The 20,057-nt window shown below is 37.6% G+C and overlaps 2 protein-coding genes across 3 annotated transcripts in view; both read right to left on the bottom strand.

The window, feature by feature from the left end:
* THSD7A (thrombospondin type 1 domain containing 7A) overlaps window positions 1-6,087 on the bottom strand; it is a 263,208-nt gene extending 257,121 nt beyond the window's left edge. The window contains exon 1 of one of the 2 annotated variants that reach the window (XM_079301320.1): window positions 6,011-6,087. The gene's annotated coding sequence lies outside the window, so the exon portion shown is untranslated. Of the gene's footprint in view, window positions 1-5,250; window positions 5,341-6,010 lie in introns of those variants that run through there. The other variant, XM_079301321.1, reaches the window with a different exon arrangement.
* VWDE (von Willebrand factor D and EGF domains) overlaps window positions 1-20,057 on the bottom strand; it is a 458,699-nt gene that overhangs the window by 322,868 nt on the left and 115,774 nt on the right. The window lies entirely within an intron of this gene.

The raw sequence follows: 20,057 nt of genomic DNA, 5'->3' as shown, positions 1-20,057 counted from the left end.
TCTCCTCACTTTTATTCTCTTTCCTCAAACAAACAAAAAATCATCAAGCTTAGAAGACCACAAAGAAAAGAGAAAGATCAATAAATACAGGATATAATTAATAGTTTTTAAAATTAGAATTTTTAAATTAATCCAATGCCCTTTTTGTTCTTGTTACCAAATGTAAATTTGCCTCCCAATGAGGCAAATTTCCATTGAAACTTACAAATTACAATAGAATTATCTGCATTTCTGATAGATAACACAATTTAGTTCTAGCATAGTAGAGACCCCATACAGTAAATTAATTGAGGTGAGAACCGTGTGTTTATTTTCTTCTTCAGGCAATTTATCTTAAATTAAATAATTTTACAACCTAGCCAAAATTTTAAGTTAAACTAATAATATTAAAGTCTCCATGAAATTTCTGTCCAGAAGTATTATTAAAAATCAAGGTTTTTAAATTGTAAGTTACCCATGTATACTTCAATATAATTCTACTTGACCTTATACACCTATAATTTTCACCCAGTAGATGGATTTGCTTAAAAATTCAAATTTAAACTTTCCACTGCCTCTGGAGTTGCAGACACTAAAAGACATAAGAGTAGCAGAATAAAGTGAAGAGTAAGCAAAAGGGAGAAGTTACTTAAGTTAAAATATAAACCCAAAGAGTGGACAGCAATCAAGACTAAGGACACAAAAAGCCAAAGAGGTGGCAAATAATTTCATAAACATAATGAAAAAAATCATCCAAGTTTTCCTAACCATGGTATAAATACGGGTCTTAGAGCTATTTTCACTCATGCCCCTATTTCAAACTCAACTGTTTAATGACTTTGGGATTTCCACTTCTATACTGCTACCAGCACTGGTCTTGGGCCAGGGAAGAGAGAAAGACTTACCTCTCTCCAGTTGGAATCTACTTAAAATTACTCATGTAAACTATCTTTCTAGGAGGCAAAATTGCATTAGAAATAAACCCTTTTCTAAACAACCAGTCAAACAAACAACTGGTCCCAGAGCACACAGGTTACCTAAGTACCCTCTGAGGGACAGAGCAGCATTTGCCAAACTTTGACATCTTGACTTGAAGCAGCAAGAGCACAGCACATACTCTGCTATGGCTGCTAATGGATTCATCCAAAAGACATCTCTAAGGAACACTAGAGCTAAATAGAAGCCCATGCTGTTATCTGAAATGTGAGTGGTTCCACCAGAGATGCTGGCATGGCACACAAAAGCAAAATTACACTCTCTAACACATAACACAAAATGAGAGACAAAAAGCCAGCAGGATTTGCCAGACTAAAGCTCTTCTAAAGTTGTATTTTATTTTAAAATTCTGACATTTTTAGCAGAATTTCAATTCCACAAATTACTACATTCACTTTCCTTACTGCCCTTGGTATGTGAGTGCAACAAAGCAATGTCTAAAAATCTCTGTATTGCCCATTTTTTCATGCTCCTTTACAAAAGAGCTCTCATTTGAAAACATTTTGAATATTATGTGTCTTCAGAAGAAACTTATAAGAGTGTGTAAGGCCATTCAGAGAAAGAGCCAGACCAAAGCACAGGCTGAGGAGTGAGAGAGCAGAGGAGATTTGTCTCACTTCAGACAGCCCAGAGGGCTGCTGAAGCAAAGGGAAAAGAAACAAGAATAGAAAGGCAGGCTCCACATAATGCAGCTTTAGCCTGCTAAGGAGCAACAAACAGATTAAAGCTGACATAGAAGAACAGTCACTCAAGAGGGGCTGAATATTGGCAAGCACCAAAAAAAGAATGAAAAGTTTCTGAAACTTCATTATAAACAGCTTGAAAGGCAGAGCATGGGACTCTTAATTCCAGGGTCGTGGGTTTGTGCCCCACGTTGGGCGCCAACTTCAGTATGCTGTAACTTCTTCCTAGCTATCTCTAAGAAGGAGCTAGGCAGTGCATAGGATAAAAAAGGTTCAAAAGAGGCTCCTTGCCTTTCTCAGTGTTTATAGTTTATTTCATGGTGGTCCCAGGACAAAAAAGGAGGAGGATTTCAGGTAACGGTCTTTTCTAGGAAAGGGTCAGGGAGGGGAATTTGGCTCTCTGCCAATAGGATAGGGACAGGAGGGAAGGGTTAAAGCATTCCTTATACCTCTGGTATTGGGTTACAACAGAGCTGGACTGGCATGCTGAATGGCGTGACATTTAGAGCTCTGACAGAAGCTAAATGCAAGCACTTCCTGGGCACATGTAATCCCTTATTGAAATAAGAGACAAACTCCATCTCAAAACTTCTGCAGCACTTCCCAACCACTCTCTGCTGCCACTGGGTGTTTCACAACCCATGTGCTCCAACAGGAGAATGTTCTCCAAATTTCTGCAAGACAATTTTTTTGAGGGTAGTACTCAGTTGTTCTGAGTTCAATGTCCTTTACCAAAAACCTCTGCTTCCCTTCTGTTGATGCTCTCCTGAATTTGCAGATGGAGTCCATGCCCTACACAGCTTTCATTTCACTTGGTCAGACAAATCAGGACTTCTTATCTCCTTAAGACCAGACCATCCTATCAGTCCTTTACAGCACCTGACCCAACTTCAGTTATTTCTTCTTGAAGATGAACGTTTCCTCTCATCATAAATTAATGTGAGTTTATACTATTATTTTCATCAGATTATCAGATCTCTCTATGCCTCTCTACACAGGCATAAGGTTAGATTTTGCTTTTCCTACTGCTACTTTACATTGGCCATCCAGGTGAGTATTTCCTTTATTTCTTCCCCAAGTTTCTGTCACTGAACAAATCTTATATAGATTATATATTCATATATGAATATGAGGACTGATGAATTAATTACAGCATCATTCAAAGACCTCAACTTCAGCAACTTGAATATGAATATCTTTGCCAAATATACAATTGAGGAGATAAGGACAACAGTGGAAAATAGACTTGGTTTTCATACATAAATTTCAAGAAAGCTACTATATATCCACATACCACCAGTCAACCATCTGAAAGTTAAAGTGGATACTCATATATTACATAAGTAATTTTCTACTTGTTTTATGCAAATTAATTCCAAATGGTCTAATACACACCATTAAGGAAAACTGACCTGCTGAAACCAAAATTTAAATGGAAATTTGACTCTACTGCAAAGTTGCCCATGGTCTATCAATCTAAATAAATGTGAGAACCATATATTTTTATTATTATGTTTTTTGGGTACCATCCTTGTATGTGGTAATTTGAGTTGAAGGCACAGTTCTGACAGGCATTCTGTGCTTATGGTAAACTAACAGCTCAAAGATATTGAATATATTTATTTCATTAATAGTTTTGCTTCTGAAGGGAAGAGTAACTTTTACACCAGCACAATCCATCACAGCAGGCTGAAGGGATATTAGCATTCTAGCTCATCTTTTCCTGCATCTCCTTTACATGACATTTAATCCTGGTTTCAACCTCTGTCAGGTAAAACTCTGAAGCACAGAAGAAAGTAAATGAAGAAGCAAGAACTTTTTTCTAATTATTAAAGTAAGAAATTCTAGGATAATTTTTGTATTATCTACACATTTGCTTGTCAGTCTAATGAAATAAAGCTGGAGAAGGTGGACTGCTCTGGATAAAAATCAGTTCGAATCAGTTTTGCAGCAGTTACAACAAAAACTAAAATTCTTTCTTTCCCTGATTACCTTCTGAATACTTTTGGGATACTGATTGACTGTTGATTAAGTGTGATAAACCAATGCCTTACACCTCTAAAATTTAAAGCAGTCAGGAAGACATAAGTGTGAAAGTATTTTACCCTGCACACATTGACCTAAGGTATTCCAAAGAATGGAAAGCATGGGATTTTACTACTTTAACTGAAAACTTTTAGTATCAATACAATCTAGTCAATAACGTTATCCTTTCCTCAACTATCTATTAATGTTTCAATAGGATCCAGATAAAAACGTTGTTGTTCTCTTGTGGATTTGGATGGAGGGCTAACTGCAGTAATCCTAGATCCCTCCCCCCAGCTCTTATGGCCAGCTGTGACAGACACACTACATATGATTGATGCAATATATGGTACACTGGTGTGATATATAGGCTATAGAAGTAATATGTCAGAGTATTATCACTTTGTCAGCCTCCCACTACTCCCCCTTGTCATAAAATGCACAATGTGGGAAGATAAATGTGGAATCCAAGTGCCTAGCCACAGCTGGAATTTCTGGTATTTTGTTCTGCCCAGGAAAATGAAGTATAAAGCATCAGAAATAATGTGGTAGCTGCTAGAGATGCTCTAAATTCCTCAGCTTACAAAGGCAAGCCCCTGACAATATTAAGACTTAATTTGTTGCAAAGAGACAAAGTAGTGATGAATTAAAGCCCGTACCATCCCATCAGAAAACTTGCATTATTCCAGTGCCATAAAACCAACGAAACATCTAATAACTTAACAAAAAGAAAGATCTCTACAGTTGTTCTGAGTCTCAAGTCAGAACAGGTCTCACAAAATTAACCAGTCACATGAATTAATCAGTCACATGAATCTGGATGTTTAAAGAAAGTCTTAAATTATTGTCTGTTATTATATAAATGGTCTTAAGAGAAAGTCAGTCATTCCAAAATAAAGCAAATAATATAGCTGAAACAGGAACATGGACAACTTGTACCTAAGGAAATCACCTGCTCCCAAAGCACAGCATGATGTTCTCAAGTGACTTTCATCACATTTGTCCCTGACTGTCTTCCAGATGCTCTCCAAGAGATCTAGAAAAAATGGCTTTTTCAACAGTGTCTTTGGAAAAGAGAACTAAAGTCAGGAAAGGACAGGGTAGGTCCTGTGACTGATATATAAACAGCAAATTAGTTTAATATGTTATCTTACACACATTCAAGCTAAAGGATGGCCTGATCAGTTTTTAGAAAGTTAACATTTTAATGAATTACGAGTATGTTAAGCCAACTTTCTCCTGTGCTGCTTCTTTGAACTTAGTGCTGATTTATAAATTAAGTGGTGCCACATCAGAAATTTCACTCAGAATTAAGCCTCCCAAACTCAGTTAGACATGAAATAGTTCATACAACACAGAAAGCCACATCCATAACCCAGAACCACTTTTTTTTCAGTTTCCATAATAACACAGACTTTAATAACTCACTGAGGCTGAGTTATTAAAAGGAAACGCCTGTGACTTGTATTTATGCCAACAGTCTTTACTACAAGAGTTATTTTCCTTTTTAATTATGTCTTGTTCTTTACATTCCTTTTGGTTAAGAGAGCTCCAGAAGGCGCCTAACCGTGTGCGATGTAAGACTGTCCCCATGCCCTCTGGTCACTTTCCAGATGCTCCTTCGCTACTCTCGCAGCATCGGCTCCGCCGGTCCCGTTACCAAGCGCAGCACAGCGCGTCAGTAGCGGCACGGAGCGCTCCGGGCACCGAGCGCGACTACACTCTGCCCCTGCAACACGCACAAATTAACCTGACAAACGAGGGGGTTTTTTCCTTAAAATTGCAACTATTTGCTTTCACAAAGCACCCTGACAGCTTCAGTGCCGGGCCAAAGCTCGCCCACGGGAGGCTGGGCAAACCCCATCTGACGGGTTTTTTACTTTTTATAGCCATGGCTTCACAGCATGCCTTTTCTGCTTTGCCTCCCCACCAAGAGCGCATCCACAGCCAAGCAGCCGCTCTCAGAGTGCTAAACTCTGCGTGACACCTACGAGAACACCCAGCAAAGAGTTTTCCCAGCCGCCCGCTCGGCCCCTCCGCATCTCCCGGGCGGGAACAGCCGCACGGCAGCCAGAACGCGGGGCAGCCGGGGAGGCGCAGCGGGCACGGGCGGCTGCGGCTGAGCCGAGCGAAGGGAGAGGGCGAAGCGCAGGGCGCGGGTCACAGCCCGGCTCCGCGCCCGCCCGCAGGCGGCTCCAGGTCCATCCCGCACCTCCCTGGCGGCTCCGCTCTCCCGCCCTTGGAGCCTGAGCCCGGGCAGGGCAGACGCTGCCCGGAGCGCACTCTCCGCACCGCCGGCTGTCCGAAGCGCCCGCCCGCCCTCCTGCCGCACTCACCGCTCCGCTGCCCGCGCCGGGACGCGGCGGCGGCACCTCGTTCCCTCTCTCCTTCCTTCCCCCCTCCCTGCCTGCCTCCCTCCCGCGGCGGGGCGGAGGCTCCGCGCCCCCGGTGCCCCGCGCCGCCCACGCCGCCTTCCGCGGGCCTCCGCCCGCCCCCGGCATCACGGATCCCGCCCCTCCCCGGGAGCCAGCGGCTCCATCCGCAATGCAGCTGCGGCCGCCCTCTCCTCCTCCTCCCGTCTGTCCTGCTCCGCACGGGCACCTGCCCGCTGCCCCCGGTGCGGGATTGCGGGATTGCGGGATTGCGGGATGCGCACCCGCCCCGGTCCCGCTCCCACGGGCAGCGAGCTCCCGGTGCCAGTGCGCCGTCACGGGTGTGGGACAGGGAGGAGAGACGGAGAGGGCAAAACAAGGGAGCAAAACAAGAGAAGGGTGGGGAAAACACACACACACACACACACACACACACACACACACACACACACACACACACACACACACACACAGAGAAACCCAAAAAAGGAATGATAAAGCAAAGAAGAATGAAGGACCGCGGGGTGGGGTGCGAGGAAAGGATGTTAAAGGGTGTTATTTCCAAACAGACTTTTGCGGGTTGTTTCTACCTCTCACAAACCTATTACTGCGGCGGACCCCAGGGACCAGCCGAGATTAATTGCTCCGTGTTATGAAGAAAATGATAGATGACATTAATCAGGGAAGTTGTAAGTCATCCACGTTTGTAGATGGAATTTGGAGATTAGCTGGGACAGATGGCAGGCAAACACTGCGCTCTCCAGGTCTGGCGTAAATCATCAATGTCTCAAATTATTCAACAGCCAATGACAGAACCTCATACGTTTTCCTGAAGAGAAGGGTATCTTAGAAAGACGAATATTCACTTTGGATCATGGAAAGCTTTTCCAATCACTGTTATGTTTCTCTTTCTAAATAATGGAAATACTTAGTTTTCCTTCCTGGAAATCAGAAACTTCAGGCCCAGAAAAGAAACTTGATTTTTCACACTTCTTGTCCTTCAGGACATGGATGAAAAGCAAAGCAGGCAAACGAGTACCAAACCACTGCTTCAATGCTCTTTCTGAAAGAAGCAGAAAAAGTTGCAAGTTAATAGGCTTATCTTGTAATCTCCAGTAGATTTATCTTTATTTCCAGTAACAACTGCAGCAAAATATTTTTTATTTAGGTTTATTTAGGTTTTATTTTTCTTCATGCACTTTGAGCAAAGGACTGAATCAAAGCAACTTTTATTCATAACTCCTAAAGGAACATTAGACATTCTGTGGAGTCTAAATAATCTGAATGGAGAGGAAAACTTTTTCTATTTGTCTCTCCTAATTTTATTTTTTTTTCACATAGCAAAAATGAGTTATGGTATGATCAACTTCAGTAAATCTTTCATGGTAAAATATTGATTGATATGTCAAATGCTTGTCTAAATATAAGCTTAGCCCCAATACCCATGACTGAGTAATTGTAAGCTTGATTGCATGTCCTGCAATAATGTGATCAATCTACAGCAACATTCAGAATTCTACAGAAACCTGCTCTATAAATCCAATAACAGCATCTGTTCTATCCCATTAGCAGGATCACTGTACAAAACACTGAGTCTACAATACTTGTTTTAAAAATATTCAAATGTTAACTCCTTATACATAAACTAAATGTTCACCAGGCTTAGCAGTTTAATATCCGTTATTAAAAGCTTCTTTTAGAAAAATTAATGTGATTTTTATTAGATGTAGGAAGACCAATGCACAAAATATCAAATGTGCCTTCTTCTTGAAAATCAGCATTTGGATTTTTTGAGCACTCTACACTGAATCATCTTTTAAATGCTTCACTATGTGATGTAGAAACCATGCTTGCACACAAGTATTGCTTTTCCTACATTTGCTGCAAACTCTAGGGGAAAATCAGGTTTAAGTTGTTTAAATCACAAGTGCAAGGCTAACAGTTCAAGTGGAGAACCACATCACTGCTATAACTTAGAAATATCACTATCTACAACCAGCAATATAATTAAACAATATAATTTAGGCTGATGAGAGATGATCTAGTTCAACTCTCTCCTCAAGGCAATACAACTTCAGAGCTAGATCAGCCTCCTCAGCACCTTGTCCAGCCTAGTTTCAAAAATCACCCAGAATGGAGGTTCCAAATTTATGGGGAAATTGTTCAATTTTGACTATTTCTTATTGCAGAGAATGCTTTTGTTTTATCCTAATAGGGATTTCTCTTGCTGCAGCTGGGGTCTGTTTCCTCTCATTCTTCCTCAGGGCACCTGAGAAGAGTGTGGTTCTATGTCTCCTGTAAGCACTCCCTCAGTAGTTGAAGATGGTTATTACATCCTCCACCTCAGCCTTCTTTTCTTCAAACCTCTCAGAAATATTATTAACCTTTCAGGAATTCACTACTCTTTCCTTATTTCTTTTTAATAAATCACACTAAGTTTAATATTATAGGGCAAAACTCTTATTTTTGGATTTTTTTATTTCCCTTATCTCTCAGAGTATTAAAAATTGATGGTCAAAATGACTCATCCCTCTTCTAAATGGGGTTCTCATGACAATTCCTACAAAAATCAGCATGGTCAAAGTAAAGCTTCATCCTAAGTCCCTATTTCTACTTGAAAGGGCAAAGATAAAGGTCAAAATAATTTTTATGTCATTTAGCCATACAAGTTGGTCATATGGTAACTTTTAGGGTATCAGCACTACCTACAGAGCAGACTGAGTTTTCCAAGCCTTACCTAAAAAAATGTTTAATAGCAAATATTAGGTTTTTTGCTCTGACCATAATGACTTTTGCCTGAGATGGAGTTTCTTAGCTGTATTTGAAAACTAATAATATTTTTAGGCATGTGGCCTGTGCACAGCCAAAGGGGCTTGTTCTGAGATAGGCCATGAATTGAAGCTGTCAGGGGCAGTAACACAGAGAGAGGCTGAGAAAGGGAACAACGGGCAAAAAGAGTAGCCCAGGTTGAAACTCTTTTCCCTTTCATGCACAAAAGCTCTGATTTGTCCTCCATCTCAGCAAAAGAGAAAACTAGGATTTCTATTAATTGCATTCTTCTTAAACTATTTGACATGTTTACCAGTATGCTCCTTAACACTACTTGTATTTTAACTTATTCTCTATTTTTTCACTGCATAAATTGCATGCTCTTTCTCTATATATACACATATACCTTATAAAAATACATATAAGGTAAATAATCTTAAGTATCTCATGGATACAGAGATTCTTGTTTGAAAGAATCCTCATTTCACACTAGAAATAAGCATGCAGCTATACCTGAAATGCAATATTCTGCTAGGATGCAGAATCACCATCACATTCTAAACTAATATATCAGCCCTGCAAGGTGTGCTCATAAATTGTTTTATGTGTTTTTTTTCAGACCCCTTAGTGCAAACCAAGGGTGAGAACTGAAAATAAATTGGCTGAAGTGTTCTGTGAGACTTTAAACAAGCATCTTCTTAAATCTCTTAAGAACTTCTGAAACCTTTCAAAAGTTTCATAATCACTCAAAAAGTAAATGATGAAAAAATCATCCCTGAGAGACAACAGAAAATGCATGTTCATAGTCAAGGAACTAAACCATCCAGGAAATTGGAGTGCAGTAAAGAAGCTCTTGCCTCTTTGTTCAGCAAAGCTGTGATAAATTGACTGAGTTGTCACTATTTCTCATATCCCATGCCTTCTGTGACATTAATTTGTTATTCCAGTGGGCAGAAGTCTACTCAAGAAATCACCAGCACAGCAGACCCTAATTGGCATTCCTGTTCAGTCTAGAAAGCTTAAATTTTCTAGCACCATGTGGACACAGACAACACACACAACTACATCCCTGATTATGGGAACAGCATTTAAGGCAAAGCAATGGTGAAGCACAGGCAGATTTACATTGCTCATGCCAAACATACAGCTCAGCACTTGCCTGCTCTTTTCCAAACCATTGTATACTAGCTTTATTTTAAAATCAAAACCAATTTATTACTGAATAAATTTATTTTTCTTCCTCTATGTGAAACATTATCCCCAACATAAAATCTAATATCTGGTAATTTGCGTTTTTATTCACAAACTATTCCTCACAAGTGTAAGCAATAGGGCAGTTTGAAGGCATTTCCTTGGTATTTTGGCTACATGTCTTAAAACAGAAGAAGCATGAAATAGTGCTTGTTTTTCCATCTGTGGATACCTCTGGTTTTGCCTCAGAAACAAAGAGGTCTTTTATCATATCTGAAATATACAAACTGGGAAACATTCAATCTCTTAGCTTTCCTAAAATATTAGCATCTTTGAAAAGGTTTCAGATGGAGAATTTTCCTAAGACACCATTTGAGTGGTTAGCAGCACATTTGATCTATTAGAAATAATTATAAAAATATAATTGAATGAAAACAGACATTGCACACTTCCATTTAAATCCATTTTTCTGTGTATTCCCTAAAAACTGAATACTTGAAGTACTGGAATATAAATCAGTCATTGAGGAAAGTCCTGCCCTGCCATAAAGGCTTGCCTTAGGAGAACTGATATTTGAATCAGCTATTAAGAGAGATACCATGATATTTTATATCTACCACTAACTCCAGCAACAATGATTAGAGCAATAAATATTCCCAGCTACCAAGAGGAAGAAATATGGAAAGCTTTGTAGGGACAGGAGGAAAGACTGGAGACACCAGGCACAAAAGTAAAAAAGAAGGTCCTGAAATCAGATTGCTGGGCAATATGAAAGACCAGAACAGCAATGAGGTGCAGAAATGGGCTGCTGGGATCATTTATATAAGTGTAGGAAGAAAATGTTTCGGAACAGAACTAGATAATTTTTTTTTTTTAAATTCCCCACAGGGATTTACCTTCTGAGGTGAATTTATTTTGCCTAAGACCTGCAAGTCTTGCTGTTAAAAGCTTTACGCAACAGGCAGTGAAAATTTTAGTCATATCAATGGGGTTAATATTCCAACACTGACACTTTAAGAAATTGGAATAGGAAATAGAGTGAGGAATATCCACTTCAATTTGTATCTGTGATCCTCTGTGCTTGCCATGCCAATAAGCACCTTTGGTCTCTTGAAGGAGATTTTATTATCATACTGTTCTCCCAGTAATGCATTTTGAGTACATTCCTATAAACAGGATGGGATGGCATACAGCTCGTAGGAGACTTGTAAGAATGTCTTGAGATGGGACACCTCAAAATCTACCCTACCTATACTATTAGAGAAATGTTATTAATTTCATGAAAATTCAATGTATTTTTCAAAGGGATATATATCCCTGATCATCTATATTTCACCAGGGGAAGAAAATAGATTATTTCATCCCAAGTGAAGGTATTTTAACTCCCCTCTCCCTTGCTTTATGCAGAAGGTACAAGTGTGTAGAAAACTCCAGCTGTATATCACCTTTATTTAATAATAATGAACCTTCTTAACATTAGTTAACTATTAAATAGAGAATTATTTTTTGCAAGTTTTAGGTTTACACTGGCACTAAACTGGTAAAGGATAATTTACTGAAACATTCTCTTTTTATTGCTCTTTTTTTTTCAGTATAGTTTGGAGACTAGAAAAACTCCAGGGAGCTGGAAATCTGAAAAGTAAAGGTCAATTTCTGTCAGCAAAAGCAGAATATACATAGAAGGAAGAAACTTACATGAAAAGCTGGCCCTCTGTGAACTAATTGCTCATTACCCTCATCATCCCTTAGGAAAGATGTGGATAATCCTATTTCAAGACATACAACATAACTGAAATTTTGACAGAATGAGCAAAGCTTGACTCTACTACAAAGGTCCACATATCAAAGGCAGAAAGGACACTATTCATAGCTAAATCAGGAACTGTAAAAATCCATTCTCATGGAAGTAGACTGAGCAAAATTTTCCCAAATTTGCCTGTAGAGAACTAAAAATACATCTCCAACAGCACCCTTTGCCAGTGTCTTGGCAAAAAAAAAATCACTAGTTCATCAGTAAGAAGAAATGTAACATCTCTCAGTGATGTTGCAATGAACTACTTTCCTTTCATGGGAATCCACTTATTATAGCTATATGGAGTAGGATCATGCTATTTGACCCTGGAAGTAGCTGTGGTGAGAAAAATTCATGTAGACTTCAATTTCTTTCAATTTTTAGCCATAGACTGATTTTTTTTCAAGTGGAGCAAGTATCTGATGTTTATACAGGTGCTATATAAGTAGCATGCTTTACATAAAAATGTATTGCAACTGGTCTGACAACATAAACATTTATGAATTATGGGTTAAAAGCAGATCCCAAGTCATCCTATCTCTGACATATGATGATCATAACCACTGGAGCTGTCATTTTTTAATACACTACAATATAAAAAACATATTTTTAAATTTTAAACTTCATATGTCCTTTCCTGCTCAAGGATAGCCAAATTGTAATTTTGGCTAAGAAAAATGGCTCATTATTCCAAGGGACAATCAAGAGATGGTGTATCTGTCAAATAGGAATTCTTTTCCCCATTGAATTTTCCATTTGCACTTTTTAATGAATTTTACTATGATAATACTTTTTTTACAAAATATTACGATTTTCTAGTAGACTGCAATATTGCATACCATACACAAGTACTAATTTTGTAATTTTTCAATAGAACTTTATTCCAATACCTCAGAAAATGTCACATTGTCTAAACTGACTTGATCAGTAATACAGCATAAACTGTCACAGTGTAGAATGATCCATAAAGGATTATTTTGGAAGTGTGGATATGGAGTATTTAGCACATTCTTTGGACTATGTAGAAATAAAAACATTTTGTGTGGTAGTCTTCAAAGACATTTTGCTGTCATACAGAGTGCTGTCATGCTTTAAGCTAGCATCACAGAGGCATTACCAGAAGAAGATAAATCATAATAAAAACTGCCCAGCAGAAATGGTTGCAGAGCTATGTTTGTGTCTTCTAAAATCCCTTGGGGGAAATAATAACTGTGCATGTCTATTCTTATGACTGGGTCTTCTGAAACCTTAGGGAATTTTCCTTTCCTGACTATAGATAAATTTGAGAGTTTGGTTTTGTTTTTTTTCTTTTTTGTTTATTTTTTTGGGGGGTTATTTTCAAATTTTATTCAGATCAGAGTTATGTTTGTTTGTTTTTAAATGAGGCAATAATGACATAACATGTAATGAAAGGATAGGTGTAGCTAAGAGAAAAGACAGGAATAACTCATCTGCTTTATCCCACACAAAATTCTATTAACAAGCACTGCAACTGAAATCAGTAGCATTAACAAAAATGGAGTAAAAACGTCCAAAAAAGGATTTTTAAAACATAAGTAAATAATAGACAGCCTCTCCTCCTTGAGATTCAAAGCCAAATTTCATATAGATTTGATGAGGGTATATGGGGTCAATCCCCATATGGGTCATTCACTTAAGGACTCAGTGATCCTTGTGGGTCCTTTCTGACCCAGAATATTCTGTGATCCTTTTGTTCGCCCCACCAATTCCTGACCAAAACCTGGCAGTTCTCTCACCTGTCATCCCAGGCTTGGTTCTAGTCACTTTGGTCAGCTCATGTAAATAAATATATTTACATATTTGAAAGCCAGAAATATTGGCTGATAAGCCACACAGATATTTATAACTTAACTAATAATAGAAATTTAATTTCTGAACTATCAACTCTGCATTGAGAAGCTTAATTATTCTCCAGACTTTAGAAGATAGAATTTGGGATTTTTTTGCAGGATTGGTGTATTCTGACACTAAAAAAAAAAAACCCAAAATCTGAACTCAAAAGTTTGCAAGACTCCTAGGTTGGATGGGGCTTGGGACAAGCCTTGCTTTCTCCACAGCTTCTAACCTACCCAAAACTGAACAGAAATCACCCACACAGGAAGAGCAGAGGGAAGAGGGGAGGATGAGGGAGAGGAAGCACGATTAAAGTAGAAAATTGTTTCAGTACATGTGAACTTCTGGGATTTAGGACTTCAGTTACAGCTTTTATTTTTCTTCCACTGGACACACAACATCTACTGACATGACTGATAAAGCCAATCAGAAGCAACTTTATGAGCTCTGAGATATGCAAAAAAATGTAATTATTTCTTCTAATTTTTTTAATAAAATGAAATCACTATTGGCCATTATATGTTCTAAATAAAATAACTTAAAACTTTTATCCACCTTTGATGTAGCTTAAAGGTATGAACCTGGTATTGGCTAGAAAGTAACAACAATATTCATCTATATATGTTGTTTTTTCTTAATTTTCCCTTCTTAGATTTACCTCAGAGCTTAGGAAGTGGTTTATGAATGTAGATAAAACTCACATCAACCCCACAAAGCAGGCAAAATCCTCAGGTGATAGGAAGAGAGAAACATTAAATGGGATCTCTGTAATCCTGTCTTCTACTCCACAAGGCATAGTTCATTATACTTTAGGTTGAATGTATTTTTAAAAGCTTCCAGGGATATCAGTTTGTAGCTCTAGAGTAATTGTCCTAACACAATATTGGACAGAAGGCAAAAGAAAAGCTCAGGAATCAAGTTTAAGTCCTATTTTCAAAAAGCACTTATGTCTGACTGAAAACACATTGAAAAGCCATATGCAAACCCTTTTGAAAATGAGAAAATTATTGCAATCTGTCAGGCAATAGTTTGAATTTCCAGAGAACTACCTGGCCTGATGAAAAGCTGTTGTTCCCCACCCCCTTCCCAGCTCTGTGGCTGCACAGTCAAGAGTGTGCTTCACAAAGCCCCTAGTGGCACTAATGATGCTATAGCTCCTTTTTGCAGAGCTGTCATTTCTCCTAATTACCATTTATATTGGGTTCTGCTGCTTTCTGATATTAATATTACCACATATATACTTTAATTGTTAGGCAACACTACACGGTGCTTATTCATAAGAGAATTTCATCCCCCTTGACTTCTCTGAAGCCTTGAAATGTTGATGATGTCTTTTAAGATGGTCTCTGGTAATCTCATTACCAAGGGAAGAGTTAGCTGTCCTTTAATTTTATGTACACGACTGTCCATTGTTTGAGAAAAATGGATAATTGAGCATCCAATTAGTGAATACCTGCTTGCACATACAATTAACCAATTTGCAAGATTACCAGCTTGCAAAATGGAAGTCCCTTTCATAGGTGACTCCTTTGATCTCTTAGATTTCAAGCTACTTTCCTTTTCCAGACAAAATGCAGGAAGGAATTATGCAGTTTTTTCTTGATGTAGAGATAGTTTTCTTCACAATATCTAGTATAGGGCTGTATTTTGGATCTGTGTTGCAAAGTGTTGGCAATTCAGGGATGCTTTAGTTGTTGCTGAGTAGTGTTTACAGAGCCAAAGCCTTTTCTGCTGCTCACCCTGCCAGCAAGGGGTCTGGGAGTGTACAAGAAGCTGGGAGGGGGCACAGCTGGGACAGCTGACCCCAGCTGACCCAAGGGCTGTTCCTCATCATATGGTGTCCTGCCCAGCATATAGTATAGGGAAGAAGAAGGAAGTGAGGGATGATTTTAGTGATGGCATTCATCTTGCCAAGGAAACAATTATATGTGATGGAAATGGATGTCAGCAAAATCTTCCCCTTAAAAAAAAAAAAAAAAACAAAAAAAAAACCAGAACAAAACCTCCCAAATAAGCAAAAAACAATCAAAACAAAAACCAAACCAAACAAACATAGAAACTCCAACCAAACAAAAAACGTTCAAGACAAAACAAACAAAAAAAAGAGAGAAAAATGGAACCTGGTATGACACATCTGTTTTGCCTTCCTAATAGAGAGATTTAAGTGCAATTAGAAAACTTATTTAGCTTTGAAGAACTTCTATGAGATTCAAGAGTTCTCAAAAAAAGTCTACTTTAGATTCTCTTAAGCCTTTGCAATGACTGGGTTCCTTATATCATTATAATTAGTTTATTATTTTCCTCTCCCAGAAGAGGTGGGAAGCAGCTATCATATTTCATCATTTAAAAAGTATAATGGACATTGTATGCACATCTCTGGAACAAATTGCTGTTTAAAGTAAATTTTGTTTATGAAGAGAGGTGAGGGGACAGATGCTATATTAATTAGCATGATACAGAGCTTCCCATAAATTTAGGTGTTACTATGATTCACTCATTTTACTAATACAGACCTGATCAACTCTAATTCTGTGTTCTACAGAGATGAATTTGCTGATTATTTTTGATTCATCTGTGAAAAACTAGAAAAAAATAAGTCAGCTGATAACATTACATATTGAGGAACCTTCTGAGTTTCTAGAACTACAATTTTTTTTTGTGAAGCTTAATTTTTCCTTTATTTTCTGATTTACAGATCTACAAGTTGCCTCAAGCAATTTCCCAAATAGCTATTATTCAATAATGCTTCTTAAAATAATAGCTTTTAAAATATATATATTTATCTAAAGACATACTCTGATTTATTTCTATGTAGTGTGTTTTGTTAAAAAATAAAATAACATCTGCAAACTAAGCACACAAGATTCCAACCATAAAAGGTAATTCTGTTCCTCAAAAACAAAACCAAAGGGATTGTACTGTACTTAAGAAACAGCCTTTTGGGGGATATAAACAGTAGAAAGTGCCAAGCAGTCATTTTCACTATAAAGTCACCCTTTAGACAAAAGCAAAGGTATTCTTTATGAAGACAACCTGCATCTGCTAAGAAGCAATAATGAAATTAGTAGCTTTAGTATATCCAAGATGCTGCTATTTCTGCCCTCCATTCATATACACCTGTTGGCAAAAGCCTTTCCTTAGCTTAGCAGCCAGTTTAATTATTTCATCCTCTGTTTTCATTGCCAGGCTTGGCCACTTAATTTTTGCAAATTATAACAGTGTGCTCTAATGTCCTGGAATTTCATGGTGACCACATAATGGACAGTATGCCAGTGCACCAACCTTCATCTGTCTTTCCAAACTTTACCTCCAGCTGCTATTCAGCTCAACTATTTCATAGTTATATAAAACTATAGTTTACCCAACAAACTGCAAGTAGAAAATTTTTGCTGGTGTAAAACTTGGAAAGCCCAATTCACAAGGAGAAAAAAAAAAAAAAAAGTGGTTTGATATAAAATTTCAATGACTAAACTAATAAGTATGAAGATTTAATTCACCAGTCTTAAGAATCTCACTGGGTGTCCCTGAAGTTTGTAGTCATTTCCTCTAGTTGTTCATCAGACCATGTGTTATTTCCATGTTGGGGTTCTCATAATTCCATCCCACTCTGCAGATTTAATCAGAAATAAGGTTTACAAATGAAAAAAAAAGAAAAAAAATTAAAAAATTTAAAAAATGAAAAAAGATCCTGAAGATAGGCTCTTTTCTAAAACCACTCCAAAACCCCCTTTCTAAAACAATGAAATCTGTAAGTTAGTCACATTGCAAAGTGCTCAACTCAAGTTATGAAGTTGATGGGGCATGGCTACCACATGCCTTAAATGTTCACATTTGCTTTCTTGGCAGGGAAAAGAAAAATTCTGAACAGCCCTCCTCTATTGTTTCCCACAACTGAGGGAGAATATGTCCTTATCTGCACTGTTATGGGCATTACATCATCAAATATGCTGCTCAAAAGCCTATTTAGAAACTTTAATCTCTGGAAATCAAGAAAAGCCAGTACTACACAGTTTTCTCAGAACCCTAACCCTGCTGTGAGACAACATTTAAATAATTTATAACTGTGCCTTCTGTTCCCCTACAACTGGTTCCTCCTTTTTAAGTCAAATCTGTGTTAAAAATATTGTAGATGTGCTACTGTCATTGGAATTCCTAAAATGGCTAATGCAAGTTATTCTGAGACAGCAGTGGTAAACCAGAAAAAAAAACAAAAAAAAATTTTTTTTTTCATTACTGTGAAATTTTGCCTATGCTAGATCACCTTTGCTTTCAGTGTCAGCTGTAGCCTTCCAGACCCCTGAGAGTAACAACAGCAAAATGAAAATGTAGTTTTAAATAAACCACAGAAAATTTATCCTCTCATGGTAACACTGTGATTAAAGTATGCAATTGAATTATAGAAGCTTAGATAGCATGAAATGAAAGCAGAAATACATCAAGAATCACTGCTTCATGCAAAAAAAAAAATCATTAAAGTGTGTAATGGTACACAGGATAATATTTATCTGGGAATAGATGACAGAAGACTTTATGAGACAGCTATAAGGCATGAAGGATATAAAGTTCAATAAAAAAAGAATAAACTCAGCAATGCTTATAAAGAATAGATATACAGATATTAACCCCCAAATAACTGACACACCTATCATCTGTTGTTTCAAAAATATTTTTATTTTAAATATTGCAAACACCTAAGATGATTCAAAAAACAAATAACCTGATATTTAAATTCTTTGAACACTAAAATTGAATTTCTCATCTCCAAAGCTGAATTTATTATCTCACAATCTACTTCATCTTTCAATTAATCTTTTAAGAACACATTAATAGTTTTAATAAAACTCAAAAGGAAACATATTACCATAGATTTTACTTTTTTATTTTAAGAAACTCACCTAATGATAACTGTTGAGACCTTCTACTTGTTGAAATTTCCTTCTATAGAGATAGGCATAATTACAAAATAATGTCAAAAGAAAGCACCATCTCCATCTGTGGGCGATTGTATCTAACTGCACCTCCAAAGCATTCCAAACCCCTGAACTTGCTGCCAGTTCTGAGAGTTGGGATACCTATTAATAAATTACAGTATCTAAAACTGGACAAGATGAAAACAGGTCAAATCCTGTTAACAGTGTTGTTTAAAAATGTGTTTTTTCCAAGTTTGATTAACTAGATACTGTTCAAATGCATAAAGTACAACAGTTTGCATCATTGAGGTCTGAGGTCAGTCAGCACACTATTTTGTAAAATGTTAAAAGTCTTTTAAATTTATCATAACAGTCTCTTTTTAAGTCCGAGATGGAAAATTATGTCATCCTTATTACCACATGCCTTTACTATCTCTAAAAGATGTACCATTTATTGTTAGTTAAGATATTCAGCAATTTTTTTTCTTGTTTTTCTTTCTGAACTACACTAAAAGATGTCTTGGATGCACATGGTCTGTTCAAGACTAGTTTCAGTTTTCTTGAATAGTCTTTGTAAGCTGAAAACCGGGCTTTAACTATAGCTTTCAAAGGCATTTAATTGGATGGTTGGTCATTACATACCTTGCATGTCTAGACAGGAAGGTGGCACTTGTTTATCCTTAAATGAGTCAGGCCCATTAGTTAGACTGCTGTTTACTGTGCAGTCAGGGAAAAAAGAATAATTGAGTCCCACAGAAATAAACTTCCATCTTTTTGAATCCCCAGTAACAAGAAGTAATGGTGTCTCATTTCATCAACAGCTTATTCCTGCACTTACCTATATTAAATTATATATTCATTCATGTTATTAAACCATCTCCATATTTCTATATAACTGGGTCATTTTGTGGTTGTAACATTTCTACTTCTTAAGAGATGGGATAAGCAAATCCCATGCTGCTGGCTGCAAAGGAAAAAAGAAACAAACAAAAAACAAAACCAACAACAAACCAACTAATTAAAAGGGAACAGGTTCTGTCTGACAGTGTATGAAAAGAGAAATGCTGGACTCAACAAAACACATTCACTTTGTCTCTACTCTGGCACTAAATGTGTATGAACTGTGATGAGCAAACCCAAATGGACATTCTGTTTATGCTCAGGCCATGTTAGCAGTGCACAAGGATGAGTTCACACTTCATATCTCTTACAAATGAATTTCAGTTCTCATTTAAATGAGCTCAATGAACATCAAGCTAGAGGTTGGAAAAAGTAAATACAGCCCTATTGCTCTCAGAATTATGGTCAACCCAAAGTCAAGAAATGCAGTGACTACATCCCTTTCATTACCTCTTGACCACAGCAACACTTTGTAATTCCTGTTTTATCCGTATGCAGAGCAGCTCCTCACTGCCAGCACCAAGTACAGCACTGTTTACAATATACTCATATTTGGACTGCACTAAAGCATCTGTCAAGATACTTC

This window comes from Erithacus rubecula, assembly GCF_903797595.1.
Source record: "Erithacus rubecula genome assembly, chromosome: 3".
Lineage (NCBI taxonomy): Eukaryota > Metazoa > Chordata > Aves > Passeriformes > Muscicapidae > Erithacus > Erithacus rubecula.
This window is presented reverse-complemented; position numbering and strand designations above follow the sequence as displayed.